Genomic DNA, 15,838 nt, shown 5'->3' with positions numbered 1-15,838 from the left:
AAACCTTTAATCTATGATAGATTGCTGTCATTATTATCCTCAGGTGGGAGCAAAAGTGATGTGGCTTCCTTCAAACTTACACTCCCCCTTACACTTAGAATGACCTCATATTAACCCATCACATTGGCCCAAGGAGGTGATTATGTTCCACAGGAACCTAGGCATAGTTCTGCTGGAGGTATAGATCTAAACTGGCTGACCTCGCAGGGCGTCTTTTGGTTATGTTATTTTGGGAGCTGGAAATTACAACTAGGTACCATAATGTGACTTGAGACAAGAAAAGATACATGATGAACATCCTTTTTCAACAAGTAATAAGAGTCTTAATATGCAAGTGTTGTGGCTTTATAATTGGCAATAGGTCATTTTTTTCTTCAGTCTTCAAAAATATTCATTCAGTTCCTTTTTGCCAGATTGTGCTGGGCAGCCAGGCCAAGTTGTAAACAAAACACAGCTACTGTTCTCATGGAGTTCAAAGCTTGGTGGGGAACATGAATGAATACCGAAATGGTGCAATTACAATTGGGGGAAGTATTGGGAAGGATATGCTCACGGTGTTATGAAGGATATAGTGAGAGATGATTCAAGAACTATTAGCAGTGGCAACTTCTGGGAGCTTGTTGGCATCCATAATCCTAGTCCCCCTGAGACCTACTGAATTCAGAATCCACATTGTAACAAGATCCCCAGTGTTCCATACACATCTTATGGTTTGAGAAGCCTTGCGAAGCTCATGTGACTAAGTGTTCCTGCCATCTTGTTGCTCTGGCTATTGAGCTATGTGACATTTGGACAAGTTGCTTAATCTCTCTGGGTCTCATACTCCTCCTGCATTAAAATAAAGAGAGACACAAACAAAAATGGCACAAATACCACATGCTTTGCATATCACATATAAATATGTGAATGTCAAATGAATTGGGCAGAAACTGACACAAAAATGCATACCAGAAAGTAAGGGCTCCACCCCTCATATTGCCTTATGCCCAATTTCTGCCTCCAAAGAAAGAAAAAGTAAAAACTAAAAGGCAGAAATGAAATCCACAGGCAGACAGCCCGGCGCCACACCCTGGGCCTGTTAGTGAAAGATCGACCCCCGACCTAATCGGTTATGTTATCTATAGATTACAGACATTCTATAGACCAGCACTGTGGAAATCCCTATCCTGTTTTGTTCCTATCTAATTACCAGTGCATGCAGCCCCTAGTCACGTACCACCTGCTTGCTCAATCGATCACGACCCTCTCACGTGCACCCCCTTAGAGTTGTGAGCCCTTAAAAGGGACAGGAATTGCTTACTCGGGGAGCTTGGTTCTTGAGACAGGAGTCCTGCCAATGCTCCCGGCTGAATAAACCCCCTCCTTCTTTAAGTCAGTGTCTGAGGAGTTTTGTCTGTGGCTCGTCCTGCTACATTTCTTGGTTCACTGACTGGAAGTGAGGTGATTGGCAGATGGTTGAGGCAGCTCCTTAGGTGGCTTAAGCCTGCCCTGTAGAACATCCCTGTGGGGGACACTGACCAGCCCAAGTGACGCAGATCCTGAGAGCGCTCCTGGGTAGGCATTTGCCCCAGTGGGACGCCTCACCAGAGCAGTGTGTGGCAGGCCCCTGTGGAGGATCAACGCAGTGGCTGAACACCAGGAAGGAATGGGCACTTGGAGTCTGGACATCTAAAACTTGGTAAGACTAGTCTTTGAAACTTGCCCACTCCGTTTGAGTGCAAGTGTGGCCTGATCACCCATGGAGTGCCTTTATTGGCACTTGATTTTGGTTTAGACTTGGTTTGAATTGCTTGACAGGACTGGTCTTGGGAACTTGCCTACTCCATTTGAGTGGAAGCGTGGCCTGATCACCCACGGTGTGCCTGTACCGGCACTTTGGTTTTTGTTTTTGACTTGACTTGGATTGCTTGATACTTTGGTTTTGGTTTTGACCTGGCTTGGATTTCTGGATACTCTGATTTTGGTTTTGATTTTAGTTTGGTGCAAACTGTGTGTGTGTGTGTGTGTGCGTGTGCCCTTTTTACCTGTTCTTTGTTTTGTGGTGTGCATGTGGTGTGAGCGTGGTGTTTTGTCTCAAAGAAGAGTAGGTCGGGCACAGATAAGCCCACCCTACTAGGAACTATGTTGAAAAATTTCAAAAAAGAATTTAAAGGAGACTATGGAGTACTATGACACCAGGAAAACTTAAAACTTTGTGTAAGAGAGACTGGCCAGCATTAGAGGTAGGTTGGCCATTAGAAGGAAGCCTGGACAGGTCCCTTGTTTCAAAGGTATGGCACAAGGTAACCTGTAAGCCAGGGAACCCAGACCAGTTCCCGTATGTAGACACTTGGTTACAGCTGGTTTTAGACCCCCCGCCCCCAACACACAGTGGTTGAGAGAACAGCAGCATAAGCGACTGGCAGAGGCAAGGAAAGATCAGCAGAGAGAGAGAAAGGAAAGAGACAGAGAGGAAAAGAGGCAAAGAGGGAGAGGAAGAGACAGAGAGGAAGAGACAAAGAGGAAGTCAAGGAGAAAGACAGCGAGAGAGAAAGAAAGAGAGAGGCAGAGAGAGAGGAAGAGACAGAGGCAAAAGGAAAGTCAAAGAGAGAGAGAGGGAAAGTCAAAGAGAGAAAGAAAGAGAGAAAGAGAGAGATATACAAGCAGTTAAGAAAAAAAAAAGTGTACCCATTCCTTTAAAAGCCAAGGTAAATTTAAAACCTATAATTGATAATTGAAGATATTCTCTGTAACCCTATAACACTTCAATACCACTTTGTAGTCAGCGTAAACAAGGGAGTATCCTGAAAGCACTGAGGTCTTCCTATCAAAAATTCTTAACCCAGTAACCCGCAGATGGCCCAAATGCATTCAATCTGTAGCAGCAATTGCTTTGCTAACAACAACAACAAAAAAGTAAAAAAAAAACTTTTAGAGGAAACGTCATTGTGAGCACACCTCACCAGTTCAGAAGTATCCTAAGGTTAAAGAAAAAAAAAAAGGAAAAAAAGGGGGGGCAGAATTTATATAAAAAGAGTATTGTATGGTAAATTCTTGTCCTGAAATAAATTAACTGGTTGTTTAAAGAAAGAAATATTTGTCATAAGTCAGAAAGTTGAAGCAGCATGTCGAAGAATTGTCTGCAAAAGTCATGAAAGAGAAAAATGTTATAAAAAAGAATTTATGCAAAAAATGTTGTATAATTTAAAAGTAATTAGGCCTCCTGAATGTAAAACTACTGAAAAAAAAACCAAAACAGTTTATGTGCAAGTTGTATAAGAAAAGTAAAATATACCTTTGGTAAAAGGATTATAAGGAGGCATAAGAATGTACATTTTTACCTACATTAAAAAGTTAAAAAAATTATTGTTTTGAAGATTTAAGCAAGTTTTAAAATATTAATTATAAAGAAAATTCTGTGTGTAAACATCTTAACTAAAGTTAAAGAAGTATCCAGTTTTGCTGTGAACTGGACATTAAAGTAAAAGCATAACAGGTTTTTCTTAAAGCACCAACCTGCTCTTTAGCAAAAATTATAAAAGGTTAAAAAGAGTTTATAAAATCTTACCTTATGGTCTGACATTAAAAATTAGATAAATATATCTACAAGGTTTTATTAAAATTAGGTTTAACATTAATAACATACTAATATAAAGATAAAATTTAGCTTATCTGGTATAAAAATCATACGAGAAGCATTGTTAAATGTAAAATGGTATTTGGGTTTCTTTGGTTTAAAAACTAATAAAAATAGGTGCTAAAGGAAATTTCTCAGTAAAAAGGCACTAAGGACTATAAAGTCCACTGCTAAGGTCCCCACATTTAAAACAAAAGGTCAATTCTTAAAAGTTATATACTTGGTTTATCTTCCACTTTCCTTTCTCTCAAAAACTAAGTCTTTTAGCATATGTACCACCCCTAGAATTTCCAGTAAACGAGCATTAGCCTGAAGATCACGTTCTCATCAAAGGGTGAAAAGAAGAAAAACTTGAGCCAGCCTGGGAAGGACCCTACCTTGTGCTGCTAACCACCAAGACTTCTGTTCGTATAGCAGAAAAAAGATGGACTCATCACACCCGAGTCAAGAAAGCGCCACCCCCTCCAGAGTCATGGGCCATAGTCCCAGGGGAAAACCCTACCAAACTAAAGCTAAGAAAAATTTAACTCTTTTCATCTATTCTATTTCTCTTTCATCGTTCTATTGCTAAGCATCTAGTTAATAACATAACCAAGTCAATTTCACCTCAAACTATTGCATTTAATGCTTGCCTTATTATACCCTGTGGGGACTTGCCAAGTCAAAGCAGCTTTCTACTTCAGAAAAGTACTTCTGTCCCTCATGACTCTCCTCAGACTGGGCATTAGTAAACTAGGACCATTTAATCCGGGGAGATTTCGATAAAATCCTGGTGCCAACCAGGAGTCTTGCCCCCCGATGTAGAACTTTCATGCCATAGTTGGTCCAACGTTCTGTGGACCACTACAGAGCAAGGATGGACTGCTCCAACCGGTTTTTGTAATTTCCTAAAACCATACATTCATTTTACTAGAGGATCATAGAAGTTAAAGACTTAAAACAAACTTAAGCAATTAAAACAGGATACCAAGATGCAAATGCCTGGTTAAAATGGATCAAATATTCCATCTGCATGTTAAACAAAAACAATTGTTATGCTTGTGCACATGGCAGGGCAGAGGCCCAGATTGTCCCCTTTCCACTAAGGTGGTCCTCCAGTCAACCAGGCGTAGGCTGCATGGTAGCTGTTTTCCAGGATTCTACAGCCTGGAGTAATAAGTCGTGCCAAGATCTCTCTGCTATATCCCAAAGTCCGGCACCCTGTGGATAAGCCCCCGAGGGCCATCCAGCCTCCATCTCCCAACACTAAGTTCACTTCGTGTCTCTCATGACAGGGAGGAAACTTAGCATTCCTTGGAGACCTGAAAGGATGCAGTAAGCTTAAGAATTTTCAAGAGCTTATCAATCAGTCAGCCCTTGTTCATCCCCGAGCGGATGTGTGGTGGTATTGTGGTGGACCTTTACTGGGCGCTCTGCCAAATAACTGGAGTGGCACTTGTACTTTAGTCTAATTGTCTATCCCTTTTGCCCTGGCATTTTATCAACCAGAAGGAAAAAAAATAAGACATTGTAAAGCAAGAGAAGCCCCTTATGGGTCTTTCGACTCTCATGTCTATTTAGACACAACTGGAGTCCCACGAGCAATACCAGATCAATTTAAAGCTTTAAATCAAATAGCTGCAGGATTTGAGTCAATATTTTGGTAGGTGACAGTTAATAAAAATGTAGATTAGATAAACTACATCTATCACAACCAACAGCAACGAGCTTTTCATGAGTTAAAAGAAAAATTCATGTCGGCCCCAGCCCTGAGGCTACCTGACCTGACAAAACTCTTTACACTCTATGTGTCAGAAAGGGAAAAAATGGCAGTTGGAGTTTTAACCCAGACTGTGGGGCCCTGGCCAAGGCCAGTGGCCTATCTCTCAAAACAACTAGACAGGGTTTCCAAAGGCTGGCCCCCAGGTCTAAAGGCCCTAGCAGCAACGGCCCTGTTAGCGCAAGAAGCAGATAAACTAACCCTTAGGCAAAACCTGACTATAAAGGCCCCACATGCTGTGGTAACTTTAATGACATCATTGGTTAACAAATCCTAGATCAACCAAGTACCAAAGCTTGCTTATGTGAAAATCCCCACATAACCATTGAAGTTTGCAACACCCTAAACCCCACCACCTTGCTTCTGGTATCAGAGAGCCCAGCTGAACATAACTGTATAAAGGTGTTGGACTCAGTTTATTCTAGCAGGCCCAACCTCCGAGACCATCCTTAAACATCAGTAGACTGTGAGCGGTATGTGGATGGGAGCAGCTTCGCCAACCCCTGCAAAGTGACTCTGAAGAAGATGACAAGCCCTGCTCCAGTCACACCTGGAAGCTGACTGGTCCACGCATGGCCGAAGAATGAGAAAACTCATCGCAGGACTCATTTTCCTTAAAATTTGGACTTGTACAGTAAGGACTTCAACTGACTTTCCTCAGATTGAGGACTGTTCCTAGTGTATACATCAAGTCACTGAGGTAGGGCAAAAGGTTGCTACAGTCCTATTATATTATGGTTATTATATGTGTACTGGAACTCTAAAAAGAAATTGTTTGTATAATGTTATTCTATACAAGGTGTGTAGCCCAGGAAATGATCAACCTGACGTGTGTTACGACCCATCTGAGCCTCCCATGACCACAGTTTTTAAAATAAGATTAAGGACTGAGGACTGGTGGGGGCTTATAAACAATACGAGTAAAGTGTTAGTCGAAACAGAAGAAAAAGGGGTGCCCAAACAAGTCACCTTAAAATTTGATGCCTGTGCTCTCATTAATGGTAATAAGTTAGGAATAAGGTGTGGTTCTCTTAATTAGGAAAGAGGCTATATGGCAGAAAATAAGTACATCTGTCATAAATTAGGACTGTGTGGAAATAAATGTAAATACATTTATTTACATTTGTAGTCTTGTGTCATTTAGGCCACTTGGATAAAAAAAAAAATGAAAAGGATCCAGTCCACCTTCAGACAGGAAAAAATGTCCCTTCCTGTACTAAAAGACAATGTAACTCCTTAGAGCTAGTAACAACCAATCCCCTTGATCCTCGCTGGAAAAAAGGGGAGCGTGTGACCTTAGGAATCGATGGGCTGGACTGGATCCTCGAGTACATATCTTGATTCAAGGAGAAGTTTACAAATGCTCTCCTGAGCCAGTGTTTCAAACTTTCTATGATGAACTAAATGTGCCAGTACCAGAAATTCCAGGAAAAACAAGAAGTTTGTTTTTGCAATTAGCTGAGCACGTAGCCCAGTCTCTCAATGTCACTTCATGTTATGTATGTGGAGGAACTGTAATAGGAGATCAATGGCCATGGGAAGTCCGAGAATTAGTACCTCCAGACCCAGTTCCTGATGCATTCCCGGCTCAAAAGACTCACCCTGTTAATTTCTGGGTCCTATAAGCCTCAATTATTGGACAATATTGCATAGCTAGAGAAGGAAAAGAATTCACTCACCCCGCAGGACGACTTAGTTGTCTGAGACAGAAACTGTATAATGGTACCACAAAAACAGTCACTTAGTGGAGTTCAAATCACACAGAGAGAAATCCATTTAGTAAATTCCCAAATTTGCAAACCGTGTGGACCCACCCGGAGTCCCACTGGGACTGGACAGCCCCCACTGGATTATATTGCATATGTGGGCATAGAGCTATACCAAATTAGCTGACCAGTGGGCAGGTGGTTGTGTTATTGGCACTATTAAACCATCTTTCTTCCTACTGCCCATAAAAACAGGGACGTCCTGGGCTTCCCTGTCTATGCTTCCTGCGAAAAGAGAATATGGCTATAGGAAATTGAAAAAATGATAAATGGCCCCCTGAGAGAATCATACAATATTATGGGCCTGCTACTTGGGCACAAGATGGCTCGTGGGGATACCGGACCCCCATTTACATGATCAACCAAATCATACGGTTACAAGCTGTCTTAAAAATAATCACTAATAAAACCGGCAGAGCCTTGACTATTCTGGCCTGGCAAGAAACTCAGATGAGAAATGCTATCTATCAAAGTAGATCAGCTCTCGACTGCTTGCTAGCAGCTGAAGGAGAGGTCTGTAAGAATTTTAACCTTACTAATTCCTGCCTATACATAGAAAATCAAAGGCAAGTAGTTGAAGACATAGTTAGAGATATGACAAAACTGGCACATGTGCCCATGCAAGTGTGGCATAGATTTGATCCTAGGGCCATGTTTGGAAAATGAATCCCAGTGCTAGGAGGATTTAAAACTCTCATAATAAGAGTTATAATAGTAATAGGAACCTGCTTACTGCTCCCTTGTTTGCTACCTGTACTTCTTCAAATGATAAAAAGCTTCATTACTACCTTAGTTCACCAAAATGCTTCAGCACAAGGGTACTATATGAATCACTATTGATCTGTCTTGCAAGAAGACATGGGTAGTAAAAATGAAAGTGAGAACTTCCACTATTGAGTGAGAGTCTCAAAGCGGGGGAATAAGGGAAGAGACCAACCCTCATATTATCTTATGCCCAATTTCTGACTCCAAAGAAAGAAAAAGTAAAAACTAAAAGGCAGAAATGAAATCCACGGGGCAGACAGCCCGGTGCCACACCCTGGGCCTGGTAGTGAAAGATCGACCCCTGACCTAATTGGTTATGTTATCTATAGATTACAGACATTATATAGAAAAGCACTGTGGAAATCCCTATCCTGTTTTGTTCTGATCTAATTACCAGTGCATGCAGCCCCCAGCCCTTGAAAGGGACAGGAATTGCTCACTTGGGGAGCTCGGCTCTTGAGACAGGAGTCTTGCCAATGCCCCCAGCCAAATAAACCCCTTCCTTCTTTAACTGGGTGTCTGAGGAGTTTTGTCTGTGGCTTGTCCTGCTACAAAAGGAGTTATGTAAATCCAAGTCATTATTATAAACATTAGGAAGACAAGAGTAGCTCTTCGAGGTAAGGAATCTGTGACTGCCTTTAGTAGAATTGGGAAAGGATTGTAACAATATCCATGGCAAATATGTATGTATACAGTATGGATTGGGTAACATATAATTTCCTCTGGTAGATTTCTGTGATGTTTCATAGAACTTAATGTCCATCAGTGCTGTTATAATTAACCCTCCAACTGAGGTGGATGGTGTTTCTTAACTTGCCACTAATAAGCTTGGCATACCTGAACACAGATATCTCTGTGCTATTAATTTCATAATCTCTTGGTATTAATTCAAGTGGACTTGCATTCTTCCCAGTGCTATAGTCCCTTGAAGAAATTATTCTGAGTTGAGAAGAGAGGTCAGAAAATGCCTTCCAGAAAGAACCCTTTTTATTTATATGTCAGTATCTAGAATTAGAGTGTACGGTGCTGTGTTTTGCATACATCATGAAACATCTGTACTAACAAGTATATGAGGTATTTCCATTTCATAGATAAGGAAATGCAGGTTCAGAGAAATGAAGTAAAACGCCCAGGTTCATATAGGACATCCTAACTGTGATGATGCAGCTAGAAGGTGAGAGAACCAAGACCTCCCAGCTCGAAACCATCTGCCTCTAGAATCCTGTTGTTAAATGATTAAAACCATTCAGTTATTCTGCCTCATAACAAGCCAGAGAAGTTAATTACCTCACTGCTTCCTCATTTGGAAGACAAGAGGTTTGAACTGTAATGAGGCACCCCAATCCTAAACTCAAGGATTCAATGAGTGAAAATGCAACCTGTTGCATCTGTCCTAAATGTGTCAGGAGACCATTTGCAAGGTCTCAATTTACAGATAACTGTTTCCTCTTCTCTAAGGCTTCCGTCTGTAATAAAATGGCATATGTATTCGCCAGTCATTAAGCTCTGTTGGGAACAGGCCCCCCATATCTGGCCATAAACTGGCCCTAAAACTGGCCATAAACAAAATCTCTGCAGCACTGTGACATGTTCATGATGGCCATGATGCCCATGCTGGAAGGTTGTGGGTTTACTGGAATGAGGGCAAGGAACACCTGGCCCACCAAGGGCGGAGAACCACTTAAGGCGTTCTTAAACCACAAACAATAGCATGAGCGATCTATGCCTTAAAAACATGCTCCCGCTGCAGTTAACTAGCCAGAGCCTATCACTTTATTTCGGCCCATCCCTTTGTTTCCCAAGGAATACTTTTAGTTAATCTATAATCTATAGAAACAATGCTTATCACTGGCTTGCTGTCAATAAATATGTGGGTAAATCTCTGTTCGAGGCTCTCAGCTCTGAAGGCTATGAGACCCCTGATTTCCCACTCCATACCTCTATATTTCTGTGTGTGTGTCTTTAATTCCTCTAATGCTGCTAGGTTAGGGTCTCCACGACTGAGTTGGTCTTGGCAAAGCTCCACTGTTTTTTGTTATAAATATGAAGTCAGGCCTTATAAATGGGAGTCTCAGATCACTGTTCTGTGTTCAGTACCCAAATAAATTAAAGCTGTACCCATAAAAATCATTTTAATGTAATTTTTAAAATAATTTAAAAATCTCAAATACTATTTTAAGCAATTTGTTTTCAAAGAACTCACAAGTATTGGTATAATTTGGAAACAATTTCCAATTGTTTGGCCTTTATAATAATACCTCTTGTGTGACCAGCACTCTTCAGTTTATGAAGCATTGAGTGACTCATTAGATGGGGTAACATTTGAGTGTCCACTTGAATAAAATGACTTTCAAGAACAGTAAGCCAGAGAGCCATTCCAGTAAGAATGAAAAATTCCTAAGTCTATCGCATAATTGGGATGAACTGCCTCTGTAGTGATGGGGGGCAAGGTTTGAGAGAGGATCTTAAATGTGTGGAGTTTGTATGACCACTTAGACCCAGGGTGTTGTTCTGGGCTGTTCTCTGCATGACTGTTTACTGATCTTACCGGGAGTTGTCCCACTCATTGAGCAAACTCAGGGCAAGATGCTATGTAGGCCAGTCTAAGATCAACAATGATCCCAGACTTATTTATAAACCCACAGGAAAGGCCCCTGAGAGTGCTCTGCCATCTGACCTGAGACTAGGGTGAGGAAGGATTAGTGCTAAGGCACGGGAAGTCCTTTGTGGCCAACTAGGTTTCCAGTGTGAGCCAGGAGACTCATTTGGCCTTTCAGCCAGTAGGCAGCTGCAGACTGTTCTCTGGACTCTTGTACAAGGTGCAATCTCAACTACAGGGCTTGCCATTTTGGGTGTTGTATATGGAAGTTGATTATGACTCATACCATGGAGATCATTCACTCAATAAATATTTATCAAGTACCCTTAGCCTATCTGGCAGTGTTGTAGGTACAGGGATATATTAAGAGTACCAGGTAGGTGGGGCCCCTATCCTTATGGAGCTTGCTTTCAGTGAGGAAGGCAGGCAAGAAGTTGATAAACACATGAGAATTTCATGTGCTGTGGAGAAAATAAAACAGAGGAAAGAGAGAGAGAGCTTAGGTAGAGGAAGAATATTTTCGCTAGCAGGAGCTAAGAAAGTTTTCCTGAGAAAGCAACATTGGAGCAGAGACTTGATTGGTGAGGAGCCTGCTAGGTGGAGGCCTAGAGGAAGAGTGAGGACTCAGATGCCAAGGAAAGCAGATACAAAGGCCCTGGGGTAGGTAGAACTCATTAAAGCATTAGGAAGCTGATATGGTTTGGCTGTGTCCCCACCCAGATCTCACCTAGAATTGTAATAATCCCCATGTGTCAACGGCAGGGCCAGGTGGAGATAATTGAATCATGGGGGTGGTTTCCCCCATACTGTTCTTGTGATAGTGAATAAGTTGCATGAGATCTGATGGTTTTATGAAGCACACACTCTTTTGCCTGCCATCATGTAAGAAATGACTTTGCTGCTCTTTTGCCTTCCATCATGCTTGTGAGGCCTTCTCAGCCATGTGGAACTGTGAGTCAATTAAACCTCTTTTCTTTATAAATTACCCAGTCTCAGGTATGTCTTTAACAGCATCATGAGAACAGAGTCTCACACTGCTAATAAAGATACTACAGAAGCTCACTGTGACTACAGCTTAGTGAGTAAGTGGAGAGCTAATTTTTCAGGATTGATAAAAATCAGCTTCTACATAATTTCTCTGACATTTATCCTGCAACCTGGATGGTTAGGGAAACCTTCCAATGGCAGAAGATACAGATTCTCTATGTATTGTTGTTGTTGTTGTTTTTTTTTTTGGTTGGGGGGATGGAGTCTCACCCTGTCATCCAGGCTGGAGTGCAATGATGCAATCTCGGCTCACTGCAACCTCTGCCTCCCAGGTTCAAGTGATTCTCCCTGTCTCAGCCACCCGAGTAGCTGGGATAACAGGCACACGCCACCATGTCTAGCTAATTTTTGTGTTTTTAGTAGAGACGGGGTTTCACCATATTGGCCAGGCTGGTCTCGAACTCCTGACCTCAGGTGATCCTCCTGCCTTGGCCTTACAAAGTGCTGGGATTACAGGCGTGAACCACTGTACCTGGCCCTATGTATTGTTCTGTGTCCTTTGTGCCAGCATATGTCACAACTTACATTAAACAGTGAATCCTCTCTCTGAAGGTTGCAATTTTTCATGGTTATTCCAGCCTGATCTTGTCTGACCCCTAACTTGGCACAATATTAAGCAGATCTGTTGCTCTACTAGATGAATTTAAAGGCTGTGTTTTGCTGACATATTTTTAAAAACTACAAGCAGAGCTAAAATTACATCTGCTGTATTTTTTTAGTAACAGCTTTATTGAGATATAATTCATATATCATACAATTCAATTGACATACCTGGATGGGTAGAATCTATCTTCTAAAAATGATAATACTGCCAAAAGTAATCTACAAATTCAATGTAATTTCCATCAGAATACCACCATCATTCTTCACAGAACTAGAATAAACAACACTAAAATTCATATGGAACCAAAAAAAGTGCCCCCATAGCCAAAGAAAGACTAAGCAAAAAGAAGAAATCTGGAGGCATCACATTACCTGACTTCAAATATACTATAACGCCATAGTCACCAAAACAGCATGGTACTGGTACAAAATAGGCACATAGACCAATGGAACAGAATAGAGAACCCAGAAATAAAGCCAAGCACTTTCATCCAACTGATCTTCGACAAAGCAAGGAAAAACATAAAGTGGGAAAAGGACACCCTATTCAACAAATGGTGCTTGACAAGCCACATGTAGAAGAATGAAACTGGATCATCTCTTACCTTATACAAAAATCAACTCAAGATGGATCAAAGACTTAAATATAAGGCCTGAAACCATAAAAGTTCTAGAAGATAAGCTAGACCTTGGCTTAGGCAAAGACTTCATGACCTGGAATCCAAAAGCAAATGTAACAAAAACAAAGATAAATAGATGGGACTTAATTAAACTAACAAGATTCTGCACAGCAAAAGAAACAATCAGCAGAGCAAACGGCCCACAGAGTGGGAGAAAATCTTTGCAATCTACACATGTGACGAAGGACCAATATCCAGAATCTATAAGGAACTCAAATAAATTAGCAAGAAAGAAACAAACAATCCCATCAAAAATTGGGCTAAGGACATGATTAGACAATTCTCAAAAGAAGATATACAAATGGCCAACAAACATATGAAAAAATGCTCAACATCACTAATGATCAGAGAAATGCAAATCAAAACCACTATGTGATACCACCTTGCTCCTGAAAGAATGGCCATAATAAAAAAAAATCAAATCAAATAATAATAGATGTTGGCATGGATGTGGTGAAAAGAGAACACTTTTACACTATCGGTGGGAATGTAAACTAGTACAATCACTATGGAAAACAGTGTGAAGATTCCTTAAAAAACTAAAAGCAGAACTACCGTTTGACCCAGCAATTCCACTACTGGCTATCTACCCAGAGGAAAATAAGTCATTATATGAAAAACATACTTTCACATGCATGTATATAGCAGCACAATTCACAATTGCAAAAATATGGAACCAGCCCAAATGACCATCAATCACTGAGTGGATAAAGAAATTGTTTTATATATATATATACATGTATATATATATACATGTATATATATACATGTATATATATACACACATACACACACACACACACACACACACCACGGAATACTACTCAGCTATAAAAAGGAATGAAATAATGGCATTTGCAGCAACCTGGAAGGAACTGGAGACCATTATTCTAAGTGAAGTAACTCAGGAATGGAAAACCAAACATCGTATGTTCTCACTCATAAGTGGGAACTAAGCTATGAGCATGCCAAGGCATAAGAATGATACATTGGACTTTGGGGACTTGGGGGAAAGGGTAGGGGGTGGTGAGGGATAAAAGACTACACATTGGGTACAGCATCCACTGCTCCAGTGATGGGTGCACTGAAATCTCAGAAATCACCACTAAAGAACTTATTCATGTAAAAATAAAATAAAATAAAATAGAAAAAAAAATCAGAAAAAAATGAAAGCAAAAAAAAAAAAAACACAAGCAGAGCTCAAGTTACATCTGCTGTATTTTTTTAAATAACAGCTTTATTGAGAGGTAATTCATATACCATACAATTCACTTGACATACAATTGACATGCAATTCAAAGTGTAAAATTTAATGCTTTTTAGCATATTTACAGAGTTCTGCAATCAACATCACAATCAATTTTAGAAATTTTCATCATTCCAAAAAGAAACCCCATGCCCATTAGTACATGTTAGGAGCTTCTCCCCATTTTCCCTCAGCAGGTCCCCCTCCTCAGCCCTAGGCAACCAGTAATCTTCTTTCTGTCTCTAAATTCACCTAATTCTGCGATGTTCATATAAATGGAATATATAACATGTAGCCTTTCCTATCTGTCTTCTTTCCACTTAGAATTTATAAGTACTTTTTACAGCAGAATAATATTCCATTGTATGGATATACCACATTTTCTTTATTTGTTCATCAGTTGATGGGCATTTGCGTTGTTTCCACTTTTTGGCTAATGTGATTAATGCTGCTATGAACATTCATGTACAGGTCTTTGTGAGGGCGTGTTTTCATTTTTCTTGGTTATGTACCCAGGAGTGGAAACCATTGGCTCATCTGGTGACTCTATCTTTAACCTTTTGAGGAAGTGCCAGGCTATTTTACAAAGTGGCTGCCCCACTTTTATAGTTTTTGAAAAGATTTTCTCCTAATCTCTAGAAGGGGGAGCACATTTTTGACACCTGATAATTCTCAGCATTTGAAATGTGAAATACACAGATTATGAAATAAAGAAATTTAAAGAAAATAAATGAGTTTTAAAACTCAAACCAAAGTAAGAGGTTTGAGTTTTAAAACTTTCATTTATTTTCTTTGAATTTATTTTTTATGCCATCTAATAATAATTTACCTTATTATTGGGGTTCCTTATTACCCATTACATATTAAATAGTTAATTACATAAGAAATTCCTCACATTTTCTTCAAGTGCCTTAGGTCAAGTAATGAAGAGCCAAGTTAACCTGAGATACTTTTTAATTGACAGTCATTAAATTTATTTACCTACTAAATCATTGGGTACCTACTCTATGCCAGTCATGTGTGCAGTGCTGAATATTTTCTTTGCTATTTTATACTTTGAGAGGTTACTTTATTATTTCAAGGTTGGAGGAACACTGTGTACTTCAAATAATTATCATAGCTAACGTTCCACAAGCAAGCTCTTTGCATATTGAGTTTTTTGCTTTGGGTATTTATTAGTTACATACTTCTTTTTATAAAATATGCCATTTGGGCCACACTTGACAAGTCAAACTTTTTGCAAATTACAGTTGTCAGCACCACAGGAGTTCCATTAGGTATTTATTTTTCCACCTCACAGCAATGTTCATTTCTTAATTTATTTGGTGTATATTATAACATTACTGGCTGGAGAACCTGTTGAAAAATAATCTTGACCAGCCAAAGAAAAGTTGAACTAGCGGCCTTTCCAAGAATTACATCGAAGGCAGAATCCAATCCTTTACTTCATTAAGACCACAGTTGACAGAAGATGTACCCGAGTTATAGAAATATTGATGTGATGTGGAAGGAGGGTGATGCCTGAGGAGTGATTTAATTCTATTTAAATTCACATTAAAAAGCCACGTTTCAGACTATTTTGGTCGCTGGACTTTGATTCTCTGAACTGGTTACCATACCTGCGTGTCACTGCAGAAACTTCTTGGATGAATTTGAATAACTCAGATGCCAGTTGTGTAATGGAGAGAAAAGGATAGTGCATATGACATCCATTCATTAGTCATTGTAAATTTGTCGATGGATAGAATTTTCTTCCT

The sequence above is a fragment of the Pan paniscus genome, chromosome 8, assembly GCF_029289425.2.
Source record: "Pan paniscus chromosome 8, NHGRI_mPanPan1-v2.0_pri, whole genome shotgun sequence".
NCBI classification, from domain to species: Eukaryota; Metazoa; Chordata; class Mammalia; order Primates; family Hominidae; genus Pan; species Pan paniscus.
Note: the sequence above shows the minus strand (reverse complement) of the source record.